The sequence below is a fragment of the Elgaria multicarinata genome, chromosome 2, assembly GCF_023053635.1.
Source record: "Elgaria multicarinata webbii isolate HBS135686 ecotype San Diego chromosome 2, rElgMul1.1.pri, whole genome shotgun sequence".
Taxonomy (NCBI): domain Eukaryota; kingdom Metazoa; phylum Chordata; class Lepidosauria; order Squamata; family Anguidae; genus Elgaria; species Elgaria multicarinata.
Window position 1 is genome coordinate 29,237,787 of NC_086172.1, and position 14,729 is coordinate 29,252,515.

General features: G+C 43.5%; 1 protein-coding gene across 1 annotated transcript in view; it reads right to left on the reverse strand.

The window, feature by feature from the left end:
• The window catches only part of SLC39A10 (solute carrier family 39 member 10), a 50,025-nt gene extending 36,192 nt beyond the window's left edge, over positions 1–13,833 (reverse strand). The window contains exon 1 of the mRNA XM_063116236.1: positions 13,759–13,833. The gene's annotated coding sequence lies outside the window, so the exon portion shown is untranslated. The remainder of the gene's footprint in view (positions 1–13,758) is intronic.
• Between the last annotated feature and the right edge of the window lie 896 nt (positions 13,834–14,729).

Consider the following 14,729-nt stretch of genomic DNA (forward strand, 5'->3'; position numbering starts at 1 on the left):
CCTACTTTAGCCCCCCCCCCCCGCCTCTCCAGAGGGTTGAGGGGACCTATCAAACATTGTGGGCTGTGTCTTACAGGAATGTAGTGGGAGGGGGCAATTGCCTGAAATCAGGGAGAAATCTAGCACCACTCACACAACGTGCCTAATTTTGGGCCACTCTCACTGTAGCCCCGTAAGACCCAGCTCTTTTGACCAGTTTAATTCATAACAATGTTGTCCCTTTTACACATTCCTCTCTGAGAAATCACTTAGAAGGCTTTTGACCTGAAATCACCATATACACACACAAACCCATAGAATTTCACATTTTTTATATCTCAAGATTGTATGTCACAACGCCTGGAGTCTTCGCAAACAGCACACTGTCGGGAGACAAAAGGCAGGGGTGGCAGACTCCTTATCTCCCCATTGTTAATTGTCTAAGAGCAAGGAGTCATGTTCTGACTTCCAGCTTAATCCGGAACAAACATGGTAAGAGAGCTAGTTAGCAAACGTCCTGTTTACCTTGTTTACCTTCCGCCTCACACAAGAGCAAGGTGATAATTGGGTTGCCTCACATAGGAAGAGCAGAGGAAGAGGGGAGGGAAGAATGATATATAAACCCTGGATGTATTCTCAATAAACGTGATATTCCATCATCACCCATCGTGTGCGTGAGTTTACTACACAAGATGAACATAAATTAAGGCCTACACGTCATACATATTTTATAGTATAATCCACTGGACACAAATGCTATTTGGCTGTAAAGTAAACTGTTAATATGGGTTAACAGGCCTGATACTCAACATCAGTGCCAGTAGAAAAACAATGTTCGAAAAAATAAGGGAGGCTGTCAGACATAGCACCATTGAATTTGGGCTTCTTGAGGTTTAGCCTAAGGAAATCGAGGGGAGAAGGTTCCCTCCTCTCAAATGGTTGTTCTCACAAAAGTCTCAGTCAACAACCTTTTGGGTTTTGTTTTGGTTTTTTACACAAAGCATCTCAGATACTTAAGTCAGTGTATGATCAAGAATGCCACACAACTGTTCTCTGTATTAACCAAGGCACTACTGTTCAGGATATTGTCTAACATACGTCTAGAAAAGTAGAGTAGGCAAAGATGACTCTAGTTACCAAAGAACAACACTCAAAAAAGATCCCTGAGGAATCTGTATAACGAACAAGTAGCAACTGTAAGAACAGACCACGGAACAACGGACTGGTTTAAGATTGGGAAAGGAGTACGGCAGGGTTGTATACTCTCACCTTATCTATTCAACTTGTATGCAGAACACATCATGCGACGTGCTGGGCTTGACGAATCCAAGGCTGGAGTTAAAATTGCAGGAAGAAACATTAACAATCTCAGATATGCAGATGACACCACTTTGATGGCTGAAAGCAAGGAGGAGCTGAGGAGCCTTATGACAAAGGTGAAAGAAGAAAGTGCAAAAGCTGGGTTGCTGTTAAACCTCAAAAAACCCAAGATTATGGCAACCAGCTTGATTGATAACTGGCAAATAGAGGGAGAAAATGTGGAGGCAGTGACAGACTTTGTATTTCTGGGCACAAAGATTACTGCAGACGCTGACTGCAGCCAGGAAATCAGAAGACGTTTACTTCTTGGGAGGAGAGCAATGACAAATCTTGATAAAATAGTTAAGAGCAGAGACACCACACTGACAACAAAGGTCCGCATAGTTAAAGCAATGGTATTCCCCGTAGTAACCTATGGCTGCGAGAGCTGGACCATAAGGAAAGCTGAGCGAAGGAAGATAGATGCTTTTGAACTGTGGTGTTGGAGGAAAATTCTGAGAGTGCCTTGGACTGCAAGAAGATCAAACCAGTCCATACTCCAAGAAATAAAGCCAGACTGCTCACTTGAGGGAATGGTATTAAAGGCAAAACTGAAGTACTTTGGCCACATAATGAGAAGACAGGATACCCTGGAGAAGATGTTCATGCCAGGGAAAGTGGAAGGCAAAAGGAAGAGGGGCCGACCAAGGGCAAGATGGATGGATGATATTCTGGAGGTGACAGACTTGACCTTGGGGGAGCTAAGGGTGGCAACGGCCGCCAGAAAGCTCTGGCGTGGGCTGGTCCATGAAGTCACGAAGAGTCGGAAGCGACTGAACGAATAACCAACAACAACCTACTCAACTACAATTAACCGTTCCTATCCACTTCCCCATCCCACCTCATTTTCTTCTTTCCCTTCCCAGCATTCCCGTCCACCAACTGACCTCTGTCGGGGTACTTGTCCAGAAATCTATGGACTGGTGCAACACAGAAGTTGTTACAACATGCCTAACCTCTTCTATCTCATCACTCCCACATACTTCTAATAGTCACCATGAGAAACAGTCACCATTATGGATTCTCTTTTGAAGCACTGGAAGCTCAAGTCAGTCAGTTATATAGCAGTTAACATGAAGGATGGAAGAGGGAGGGAACCTATAACCCAGGTCAAATGATGTTTCTATTTCCTCTCGTCCTCTAGCAACTCAGTTGTTTGGAATCTGAGTCTATAAGCATTATTAGCCAACTTCTAAAATAAACCTACAGAAGTTACTAGTCTACAAATGTTTTTACTAACCTACTTGTTAACCAGTAGTCTGCATTTCCCTGTGGGCTATGGAAAAGGGGGTTTCTGAGGCCAGCATGAAAATGTAGATTAAAAGCCTCTTAGTATACATACATACATACATACATACATATACATACACACACACACACACACACACACACACACACACACACACCCTGTCTTCTACAGAGTAGGCTCACTTGCATAGAATTCCTTGTCAGCTATGGTGACCAGATGAGTTGTTAAGTCCAGGGCTGTCATAAGCCACTCCTGAAAGAAGGATCTAACCTTCAGTTTCCTCATCTCCAAGACATGTTAACAATAGTAATTTTGCAAAGCACTGCCCACACTGCTTTCCACAATAGCCGATTTCCAATCCTCCCTACTAGACATTCTCATGCTGCCCGTGATTAGTGGCACTCTTCACCCGATGATGGCTCTCCACACACAATAAACCAAGTATGTTAAGCCCAATATTGTTTGGTTGGGTCTGCAAATAGGGAGGGTATTTTGGAAGACCTATCATTACTTCCATTTCCAGAAGTAAAACAGTTAACTAAGAATTATAACCCAAATATTACCAATTTGATTAGTAATATTTGGGAACTATCCAACAATCATTTCTTCAATTATCTACTTAATTTAACTACCGGAGTTGGGTGGGTTTGCCTTAGATGCATCCCCATCATTTGGCACTTGAGACATATTCTATTTAAAAAGGTGTAGCCCTAGACAGACTTACTAAAAAGTAAGTTCCAATACAATACATCCTAAACTCCAGGTATGCATTTTAGGATTTATTAGACTGGGTGAATTATATTGTAATGTATTATTGGGTTGTTGGGTTTTTGTATTTTTGAACGGCAACTATTTATTATAGCAGTGTATTGGGGTGGCGTTTCTTTTTTTGGTATTTTTGAATTTCACCATTTATTATAACAGCATATTTTTGTATTTTTATATATGCATTTTGTTTGCCTTCTTTGGTGGGTGAACTTCGTCCCAAAAGGCAGCTTATAAATAGGAATATAAAATTCAAAAAGTGTGCATTAGAAATTACTGCTTAGAATGACACAATTAGAAAAGACTGTTAAAATTAGAAGAATTTTACGCCAATTGATATTACTAGCTTAATATTTAATATAGGTTGAAAAAACAGGAGAAAAAAACATTATTCTACTTCACCAGTGGGGTGGAGATTGGTTTTGTATATTGGAGAGGTGATGGCAGGAGGGATAAATCTGTTCTATTCTCTCCTTGCCCACGGCCCTAGAATTCTTTCAAGAGAGGCTGAGCAACCAGCCTTAGGGGCAGGCTTTGTTTCCAATACAACAGTGTTCTCAAAGTACCACTCAAAGTACCACTGCTTTTCCATGTAAGTATCTGTCATTCACTTATTTGGGGGAAAATAATTAGGTAAATTCAGGGATACCACTGGAGTAGAGGCTATATCTACCCGCTGCCCCAGTGTCTAGATGAAGTTACTTTGCCCTTGTAACTGTTGCCCAGTTCAGAATTTCTTTATCTTGCTCCACAGAACTGAATGGAAGCCACTGAGAATCAACCTACCCCCCATCTCTACATAGCACAGCCCTGTGATCTAGTCCATGCCTCTAGGATAGCGTCTCTTCCTATCCAGGATATCACTAGAAGGATTGTCCACTATATCCGCATGGGTGATCTTGCATATTTCTATTGTCATGATCTTTAACTACCTGAGCTGTTCAATTTGCTCAATCTGAAGTTAGGAATATCTAGTCACTATAAATAAACAATGGCTTTTCATCTTATGAAAATAAAGTGTGACCACCTTAACGAGTGATCTGCCCTTTAACTAGCAGCACTTGCTTCTGGAAGGTTCTGGAGCCTTATCCACCTCTAAACAGGAAAGACACATACAGAGAGAATACATAGTCTAAGACTCATTGCAGCCTATCATCTACTTTGCATGTTGGGGTGTGTGTGGAAGAAAGGAGGAGGAGGCAATGTAAGAGCAGCAATAGTGAACAGGAAACAGGAAATTCAAAAGTACACTTCCCTAGAAAATGTGAATGCTTTATTCAGTTGTAAATTGACTCATTTTAGTGGTTAGATTAATCAATTAGTATGCATCATTCTTAAAGGAATATACATTAAGTACCAACAGGAAACATGTAAATCATCCTTTCCCCCCACCCTTGATGTTTAAACTACAATTGAAACTACTGAGTTAAACCAATCCATGTTTTCTTCCTTCTGTAACTTAATGCCTCATCCAGCCCCATCAGTAACTGCTGTGATACAGGTACCAATGCAAATATTCTGAATCCTTACAAGAAAATAATGCCAGAGAACAGTAAGAGTATATGACTTGTTTCTATAGTAACATAAGCAATCACTGACATTGGATCTATGTTTACTATGCTTAGGCTACAAGGCCAAGGTCTTTTCACCATGGTCCTTTGTATGACCCAGCTCACAGCAGGGCTTGCTTGTGTGAACTAACAAACTGCTTGGAAACACACACACACACACACACACACACACACACACACAGAGAGAGAGAGAGAGAGCGAGAGAGAGAGAGAGAGAGAGAGAGAGAGAGAGAGAGAGAGAGAGAGAGAGAGAGAGAGAGAGCATAAAAAGAACTTCTCTGCAAGCTACAGGGATCTTTAGTAAGGATCTTGGGACATTAGACTCAAGCACTCCATAAATAGATGTGATCACAACCAGCACATTCAGTGCGGAGGTCATTGGAAGTTTTGAAAGATGCAAGTCTTGGCATTTAGCTGGACCCAACTTGTTAAGTCAATAAAGAAATAGGCTAATCTTTAAATGCCATAAAAATGTCCTCCAGAAGACACTCAATTTCAATTTCTCCTAATCCAATTCCAAATTTATGGCAACCAAAGCACTTTCAGAGATAATAAAAAAGTGTCAATAGGCCACCTTTATTCCAGTTCTTATTTTACTTTTCCAAAGAGGGACAAGGTAGCATTCCATCTTGTTTAAAGGTTTAGCATGTAATGCAACTGCTGACAACAAATACACCCAACTGAGTTGAAATTATAATTAAAAAGACATCATAGTCTAAAGCTGAAATCCTGTACCTACTTGTCTTAGAAAACTCAATGGGGCTTACTTCTGACCAGATATGCATAGGACCGTCTTGTGAAACTTCAATTATGTACACACCTGGAAGTAAGTCCCATTGAATTCAGTGGGGCATACTTCTGAGTAGACATGCATAGGATTAAAGTAAAAACTGAAAAATAAATGCTAAAAAGCATACAACTGCACAAAAACATTGTAATGAGTGACCAAAAAAAAGGCAGGCACAACCTATTCCCCCCCCCCCCCCCCGTTGTTACTCATTACAATATTTTTATGTTTTTCAGCATTTATTTTTTGGTTCTTATTCAACTGGTGCCCTATTTTGGTCTTTCCAGGATTAAAGTAAGCCAGACAGGTGCAGTAATTAAAAAAAAAAAACAATTCCGTAATTTGTTCCTATGTATATTGATTTACTTGTCATCAATTGATGCTTAGGTTATTGGCTCCAATTAATTGCACATCACTCATTGATTTGAGCTGAACATGTGAAATGGCTTCATTGACGAGCACGGTCCTTGATGCAATATGATTTTACTACCCAACATGCATGTATGAAAATCTACTAGTTGTTTGATCCTTTCCCAATCAATATCATGCTTCATGATCTGTAGGTTCAAGCCTTGACAATCTATTGTTCAAATCCAACAACAATGAACTTCCTACGATCTTTCAAAATTGCATAATCAGGCCACTTCCTTTTTCTGTACAACTGTATGAATTGGTTTTACATTTCTAAGTGCAATATTTTCACTTTTTCATGTAGAAACAACTTTGGCAGAAACATAATTTGTTTGTTCTTTAGTAATGCATTTGAAGTTGCTTTCAATATTCTGTTTCTGTGAATTGCAATTACTGTTTTCAGGCTAACCACTGAATTAGGAAAATAAACTTAATTTTCTGGTAAATATTGCATAACTGCAAAAACTGTGGAGCTCGATGTTTGGAGTCACACTATCTCAAGTTTACATGGAACAGCAATTACCAAATAATTAATTTTGGATCTGGCTGTCACATAGACTCTAAGTGAACATTTAGGCTGTGGTTCTACATCCATTTTGGGGGGAGTAAGCCCCATTGAACTCAATGGAATGTTCTTCTGAGTAGCCCTTTAAAGGACGACATACGATTCTGTTACAGGGTGACTACAACCTAGTCCCGTGCATATGCCCAACTATTTCTATATGTGTACCAGGTTCTCTGGATTTCCCATTTCAAATGCAGGTCATTGTGCGGAATTTAAAAATGTTCCAGAAGGACCTGGCTTTTGAGAATCTGCAAGGCCTGTTGTGTTCTGGGGAACTTGTGCCTCTTCTTTCACAAGTATAACCTCTTCCCATGGCTGTTTGTGTCTCACTCTTTGTTAAGATATGGGCTTTTCTTTTAAATACCACTGTCTACATTAATGAGTGCCATTATTTTTATTCTTTCTATAGAGCATCAATGTACATGGTGCGTTAGTTTCATAAGCAAAAAAAAAAGTTTGGCCCTACATTATAAATGAACATGGTTTGCTGATTATACTAGTCTGTAACTACACACATTTTTAATAGGAAAACAGTAAAATTAACACACAATTATTAATTATTATTATTGCTTATGAAATATCCACTTTGGTGTTAGGCAAGGACTTTTAAAAAAACACTAAAGAACAGAATAGCATAGATAATTAGAATTACGTTACATTTAATTTGAAATATTCTATCCTTAGCAGAATATTTCTGATGTACACATATCAGTGGTTCTAAAGCCAGTCCTGTAATTCAATGTTTGCCTTCTCATCTGGGGAGAGTAACAAATGTTGTGAGCTACTACCTGAGTAGCAAACTGAATCGGAGCTTTCCCTCCACCTCCACCTTCTACAAGAGGAGCTATATGCATTTGTCTTGGTCACTGTTCTGGCTGCAGAGAGCCAGTAACTTTCTCATGCTAGGAAACTACACTTAAAAGAGTACTGGCTCCCCCTCTTCTAGCCATAACACAGTAGCCCCTAGAGGCAATATTAGCAAGAGGTGCTCAACACTATGTTTATGAGAAAGGGATGGGCAAGAATGAAGGCCAGCATTGCTAAACAAGCCTAGGGACTGGGCAACAACCTAAAAATAAATGTATAGAACGTACAAGGCTGTGTTGAAAAATATATAAGCCCTCCTGACCCATAAGAATCTGTATATGCAATGCAGATGTATATGTAAATTGCTCTGCCTATTCTTTAATCTCCAGCACGTTAATACTATTAACGTTAATACTAATTTCTGGCCAAAACATACCCTATGTCATAAGTGGAACACAAGATGCCCAGATCATAGAACAGTGCCCACAAATCACATTTGCTAATGTTTTCTTCTATTGATAAAACAGCAGGATGAAGTATGTAACTTGTTTTGAAAAAAGGTGTAGCCTGCCCTCCTGCTCTCATGAGTGTTTACCTAGAAGATAAGTGTGACTGGGTACAATGATTGGGAACTTTACAGTGCTATACATGTTTTTTAATTTTTGTGCACCACCCAGAGCGCTTCGGCTATTGGGCGGTATAAAAATGTAATAAATAAATAAATAAATGAAACTAGGCATGTCTACTCATAAGTAGGTCCCATTGTGTTCAATGGGTTTACTCCCAGCAAAGTATGCATAAGACTGCACTCTACAACATCTACAATGTCCCACTGAACTTACAGGATCAGCCTGCATGTTTATCAAGCCAAACTTGAAGCTGAAAATAGTTTGCGCTAGAACTATAATTTCCTCCTAAGAATGTAATACCCATGCAGACCAGCAATCTGTTCATACAGTGATCAATGAGCTGCCTGAGGGAAGCCCCACAAGCAAGACACCAGTGCAATAGCATCCTCCTGCTTGTGTTACCTAGTAGCTGGTATACAGACATACTGGAGGAAATCTACAGCCATCATGACTAGCAGCCACTGATACTCTTAAGATGCAATCCCATGCAAAGAAATCCTACAACTCCCAACATACCCCAGCTAGCCATCTATGCCCTCCCCTGTCCTTTCTGTAAAGTTTGTATCCAGGGATGACCGTATCCCACTGGTTCTCTCTGTTTCTGTAATGCCCACTATGTTCAGGTTCTCCTTTGAAACCAAGCACTCCAATTCTCCCATTTTGGCTCGGAGGCTTCTAGCATTTGCATAGAAACACACCGTGTCCCTTTTCTCCTGTTTCACTTTAGCCTCTTTGATTGGCTATCATGTTCTACCCTGTACTCATGGCCTACTTGCTCCCCTTCTACAATGGGACAATCAAAAACATGTTCAGATTCTTCTCCTTCAGATGATTTAACCCGAACCGGATGCTTCCCAGCTCCTGCCGGCTTTCCCCCAGGATTTAGTTTAAAAGCTGTTCTGCCACCTTTTTTATGTTTAGCGCCAGCAGTCTGGTTCCATTTTGGTTTAAGTGCGGCCCATCCCTCTTGTACAGGCCTGGCTTGTCCCAAAATGCTCCCCAGTGCCTAACAAATCTGAATCCCTCCTCTCTGCACCGTCTCATCCACGCATTGAGACCTACCTAGGGAGGTTGTGGGCTCTCCCACACTAGAAGCATTCAAGAGGCAGCTGGACAACCATCTATCAGGGATGCTTTAGGGTGGATTCCTGCACTGAGCAGGGGGTTGGACTAGATGGCCTTGTAGGACCCTTCCAACTCTGCTATTCTATGATTCTATGACTTCTCAGCTGCGCCTGTCTTGCTGGCCTTCCGTGTGGAACTGGTAGCATTTCGAAGAAAGCTACCTTGGTGGTCCAGGATTTCAACCTCCTGCCTAGCAACCTAAATTTGGCTTTCAGGACCTCACGACTATATTTCCCCACATTGCTGGTACCAACATGGACCACAACAACTGACTCCACCCCAGCACTGTCTACTATGCTATCTAGATGGCATGTGATATCCACAACCTTCGCACCAGGCAGGCAATTTACCATGCGGTCTATACACCTGTCACAAACACAGCTGTCTATGTGTCTAATGATTGGATCTACCACTACCACAAGCTCCCCTCCCCCCAGAGGCACATCCTCAGTGCGAGAGGATATTTGCACGTCTGCTAAGGAATGGGTCCCTTCTAAGGGATCGTATCCCTTTTCCTCAGAGTGAGGCCCTCCTTCCTCGAGACCCTCATTCTCAGTGACTGCAGAGGAGCTGTCACCAAAGAAGTGGGACGTCTCTGTCAAGTCCCTGGAGGTCTCATCTATCAACCTCTCTGCCTTTCTTAGCTTCTCCAGGTCAGCAACCTTGACCTCAAGGGAACGAACCTGTTCCCTGAGAGCCAGGAGCTCATTACACAGAGCACACACCCATGTTTTCTGTCCAGCAGGTAGATAATCATACATGTGGCACTCAGTGCAATACACTGGGAAGCCCCCACACCCCTGCTGGCATTCTACTTTCATAACTGGTTGTTGTTGTTGTTACTGCTGTTACAAGGTTTGTTTACTAGAACTCTGTTACTGGGAGAAGGTAGGGAGTTTATTTAGAGCTTAGTGTTTGTTCGTTGGTTTTAATTTAAAGTTACTTACTCTGAGTAGGGAAGGGAAGAGTTACCGCCCTGGCTTCCTCGCCCTGCTGAGCCTAAAATGAAGCTAGCAAAGAGTGGGTCTTATTTCCGTATGATTATGGGGTTTTCTTTAAACCAAAGATGAAAACCAAGGGATAAGTTGATTTCTTAAGCTTACTTAAAACTTGCCATACTTAATGGGTTGCTCTCTAAGGTCTAAGACCTGAGCCTAAACTGAAACTAGCAAGGAGTGAGTCTTTTTTATTCTATTTCCCCCCCTGTGTATATGTTGTTGTTGTTTAGCTGACTGATAAGCTGAATTCTTATACTTGGTTTATATAGAGTGCCCCAAACCTGGCCCTAACCTGAAGCTAGTGTACATTTTTTCTGTTTCTAAGCAGACACTTCCAATACTTGGTCCTGTACAGTGGCTCCTATCAATATAGAGCTACAAATTGCTTCCCCCTCCCTTACAGTTTGGGATTAGTTAAAAAATGTAGATGGGATTCTTTTCAACTACTCTGTAATCTTACAGCAAGAGCAGTAAGTCCTTGCTGGATTCCTTCCCTGTTATTTAGCTCTCTTCTGTTAGTTTGTAAGTGGTTACTCGTCTGTGATTTAGCTCTCCTTGATGTGGCCTTATTTTGGCTTCAGAAGCTGTTTATGTATTTTAGATTATGAATGATTACCTCAGGTAATTAGTTAGTTAGATAAGTAAGTTCGCTTACCTTTTCTTGTCCAGTTGCTTAACTCCCTTGTATCCTACACTTTGTCACTGGGGCTCCTTCTAATCGAAGAATAAAAAAATGTTTTAGGGACCTCCCCCGACCTCCCATGTCGAACTCCCCCTGACAAACTCCTGTTTGCCCTCCCTGCTCACTCACTCTCTCTCTCTGGGAGCTAGCTTCCTTTTCTAACTTCTAGTTCAGCTGGGGCAGCTTCTCTGCTCAGCTAGGAGTCAGGAAGCAGAATGAGGCCCACTCAGCAGCTGACAGCAATCAGGCCACACCCCCTTTAGGTACCTCAGGCACAGCAGCAGCTCTCAGGACACACCCCTTGACTCAGCTCTCAGAAGCACATGGTCTCTTTGAATAGGCAGCCTCCTGGATTTACTTGAGGCCTCTCTCCTCCTGCTTAGGTCTCCTCTTCCACTACATTCCCCCTAACAAACTCCTGTTTGCCTGCCCTAATCGCTCACTCTCTGAGAGCTGGCTTCCTTTTCTAGCTTCTAGTTCAGCTGGGGCAGCTCCTCTTCTCTGCTCAGCTAGGAGTCAGGAAGCAGAATCCCACTAAATCAATATTCATTAATACATCACGGATTACTTGTCTAGCAAGATGAAAGCTACAATCCAAGTTTACAGTCTGTATTCCTATTTTGAAAAATAAATCTTGTCTATTTCCAACAAGAAAGCCTATCCACAGAAGACAGAAATATTGCCTTCAAAATATAACTTATTAAAACTAAGGAACACTTTGCCAGGCTCTGAAGAAGCATGTTAACAAAACATAGAAAGTTAGAACACTTTGTCTTTTTTGCTGCCAAGTGCAATATTAGCAGTATCAATCCAAACAGCCAGTACTGCAGGACTAGGCAGACATCCCATTTATACTTTTCTTTTTTTTAAAAAAAAAATATCTGCTTCACTTTCTCCCCTATAATACTGGTTTAAAATCTCACATACTCAAGCTGCTGTTGTAACAACAAGGAAACCACTGGTCTTGTGGATATGTAAGATGCTGGAGTTAAAATGTTTTGATAGAATTGTCACTTTTTTAAAAAAGGGAGACATTGTTCCCATGCAAAATTATTGTTGATGAATGTCAGCTGTGAGCTGTGTCTGCAACACAATCATACTACATTACAATGCTTTCTCCTACCAACAAGCATAAATTAATTTCCATCTGCAGCATACATGCCCCAACCCAGTTTAGGAGATCCACATATATTTTGCGTGCAAATCACTTGATGGATTGGGAACTGCAGGTGCAAGTTAAGATGCACATTCAAACATGCAACCAAGTGAGAATGCACTGCACTGAACGGGATACGCGCATTCTGATGTTCATCACCATAAATCACGTACAACTTGCTGCATGTAACACATTACTCGTACACTGCTAAATTACTTGTACACCGCTAGAACAGGATTAAAACCTGTATCTTTTTAGTTGCTTCACCACATTCAGTTTAGGACAAAACTATTGAGAATCTGTCACAAGGTGAATTCCTAATTATTAAATTATCAGTGTTGCTGCAATGTTAACAGTTTAGTTATATTCTTATGGTATTTTATAGTAGTTGCGTAGGATTTCTTCCAACTTTGTGGCACAAGATATTTGGAGAACACATTTTAGTGGGAAAATAGGGTAGGGGATCAGGAAGAGAAGGTAAAGCCAAATTTATTGAAATTTAAGATGCCTGGATGTGAGAAGGGTAGGCCAAAAATCAAGCTTTGGGGGGGGGGCGCGCGTTTGAAACACACCCACAGCAATGCCATTTGCAAGATTAAGGAAAAGAAACAATGGATCATCACATTTTTACGCAATTGTCAAGGGTTTCTTTCACAAAAGCGAGCCAGCGACACCGAGAACAAAAGAGTACACCCGTGGTGGTGCCCTACACTCTTCGCATATAGATATAACACGTGAACAAGGCTTGATCAGTTAAATCTATAGCAAAAGCCAGCAGACTTTAGAGTGAGCATGTGAGTGAGTGGGTGGGACGGTGGGAGGAGGAAGAGGAGAAGAGAGGAGGCATTGTGGTGAGCCTCTCCACGAGGCCCCGAGCCTGATCGATCCTGGGTTGGTGATGTCCTTCCAAGGAGCCATTTCAGGTCATCGGCAGCCATGGGCGAAGGGGGGAAGCTAAACACCAAAGCACCCCCAGCTTCCTCCGCCCACCCCCCACTTTAAAAAGAACAACCCTGGAGCGAAAGTCTACTGGGGAGTTACTATCTTTGTCTCCCTCCGTCGCTCTTCCTGCTTGTTCCTCCCCCTGAGCGCACCTTACAGGGGCGGAGAAAACAGCTTTACGCTCCCAACAACAAAGAGGGCGACAGGAAGCCAAGCTTCACCCCACTGCAAATCCCCCCCAGCTGCCCCAGGCCTCCTTCTCTCCCCGCCCTGCCCCCTCCCCCATCTCTCCTGCCTCTTCACCTGAAGCGAGCGCAAAGGGAGAGGAAGCAGAGAACCCTATTTAGGAACCCGGGTGGGCGCAGCGGAGGGGCAAAGGGAGGTGGGCAGCGGGGACGAGAGTGTCAGCGCCAGGCCCTGCGCAGAAGAGGAGTGAAACGAAAGCGACTCGAGGGTGGGGAGCCGGCGCCTGCTCCTGAGGCCTTCTCTCCCCCAACCCTTCATTCATCCCATTGCTAATGGGGCAAGGGGGACGGAGCGAGCAAGCAAGCAAGGCGAACAGCTCCCGCCGAAACGGAGTCCCCTCCTCTTCCTCAGGCCGGTGAGGGGGCGAAGGGCCCGCCGCGTGCGTTCGTGCGCCCCCCACCCGCCTCGCCGTGAGCCGCCGCAGAGCCGGCCAGCCGGCCGGCCTCTATGGGGGAGGGAATGTAAACAAACGGGGTTTTATAGCTACCTCAGCTCGAGTGTGCCGTGTGCATCCCTCTCCGCTCGGTACCAAACCGCCGCGCGCGCGGGTGCCGCCTCCTCCTCCCACTCCGCAGTGCTGCTGCTGCTGCTGCGGATAAGCTGGCTGCTGGGCTCGCTACTACTTACTACTACCGCCACGGCCTCTTCCGCTACGCCATTCACCAAAGCCGCTTACGCCGGGTGCCCGACCTTCCTCCCGAAGCGGAGCTACGGCACCACGCGCGCGCACGGGCTACGCAACCTAACCACCCACCGCCCTTTGCAGGGCCGGTGCGGAGCGTAGTAGCCCTACGCAAACGGCGTAGGGGTGGTGGTAGTAGTAGGCGCAGCAGGAGCGGCGGCGGCGCTGCTCCGCATTCGAGGTTGAGCATGCGCTGTTGGGCGAAGGGCTTTGAGCCAAAGAGGGTCCTTGTCTCTTGCGCCTTTGGCTGGACTGGAGGCTGGGGCCGCGATGGCCGCCGGGGTGGCTACACCACTGAGAACGCCCACCCCCGGTCCTTTCCTCGCTTTTGGTGTGCAAATGAAGATTCTTGATTCCTCTGTGGCTCCCCGGGGAGAAGGCGTGGGGGTTTGAAAAGTTTAAACTAAGAGTGGAAGGGTGGAGCAGGAAAAGAGGCACAGAGAGAGAGAGAGAGAGAGAGAGAGATTAAGGCCACAGCTAGGAGTGACCCTCAGGCCAAGATCCATAATGCCACCCTCCACGGGCACACTGAATTGCCTTCTGATCTGTTTCTCATTCTCACCACCACCCTATGTGCTGCAGAGAAAACCTGAATCTCTGTATAACACCCCACATGTTTGATGAAGTTGGCAATGGACCACAAAAGCTTATGCAAAAATATTTGCTAAAATAGTTGCTTTTAGCACTTGAAGGTGCTAAAAGACTGGGTGAATTCACAGGATACAGTGGTCCATTAAGGGTTAATTTACCTGCAAGGAGTTGAATGTGCAAGCTCT